Genomic DNA, 1,211 nt, shown 5'->3' with positions numbered 1-1,211 from the left:
AACCCAAGTCCATGGAATCGCCCATGGGCCTCAGGCAACCTATTAGTCTCCCCCTTACGAGTGTTCGCGCACTCGCAAGACTACCGTAGCCAAACTTTCAGCTTTTTGGCATTTTAGCTTTTCGGCATTTTGGCTTTTGCCGATCTACTTGTGTGTGCAGTGTAAGTACACACCTGGTAAGCAAGCATGTTATGATTCCCTTAGTCACCAACCTCGAACACCAATCCCTAATAGTTTTTTCCTTGATCACGTACTCCTTAGATCAAACCACAAAACACCTAAGGAGCAATTCGGTAGAGAGCTAAAACCCGAGATCCGATACTAATTCCACCAAAAGAGTAATCGGCCCAAGGGAGATCCGACTTTTCAGCTTTCAAACGAGTATGGTGAATAAGGTTTATTTGGTACAAATTAAAGAAAAAGAGTAGAAGAAGGAATCAGCTAACCCAAAAATGGAACAAAGAAAATTGTGTAGAGGAAAAAAAGGGAAAATCGGCACAAAGAGAGAAAGTAAAACAAAGGATTTTCGGATTTTAGGAAAAAGGGTTTCTGAAAACAAGGTGAAAGGAATTCGGCATTAGCCTGGCCACCCCCCATTTGGGACCTATTTATAGCCCCTATAGCCGAATTGCCTGTCCCTCAATTCCCCATTCGGCTCTATCACTTCCCCTTTCTCATCTCTTCATTTTTCTCCCTGATAACTCCCTAATCTATTTCCTAAATTTTCTCTACTGAACACTCCCCTTGGAGTCCATCTTCAAGCCAGTTCAAACCTTCTAGAAGGCCAAAATTAAACTCCTAAAAAAAATACTAAGCTAGGATTTGATCATCGGATATCCTTGCTATCTACTAACGCCACCTCCCTACACCCTAAGTGGCGTTACTTAGCCACTCCTCCACAAGGCTTTTTGATGCCATTTTCCCCTATCTTTATTTAAGAGCCTAACTACTCCCAACCTTGATTCCTTTAATAATTAAATTAAAATTCCTCTATTGCAAAACTCAAACCCAGAACTTCTCTAACATACCTCGACACTTCAAATTCCTTAAACCCTTAAAGCCAACATGTCATTTGTCATTTTCTTGCTCACTTAAAAATTTTATGAGACTTAAAACCCATTTCATCTAGGCCCAAAATTTAGGGCGTTACAACTCTACCCCCTAAAAGAAATTTCATCCTCAAAATTTCAAACTACTAACACAGACTTCCA

The sequence above is a fragment of the Gossypium arboreum genome, chromosome 10 (genome assembly GCF_025698485.1).
Source record: "Gossypium arboreum isolate Shixiya-1 chromosome 10, ASM2569848v2, whole genome shotgun sequence".
Taxonomy (NCBI): domain Eukaryota; kingdom Viridiplantae; phylum Streptophyta; class Magnoliopsida; order Malvales; family Malvaceae; genus Gossypium; species Gossypium arboreum.
Note: the sequence above shows the minus strand (reverse complement) of the source record.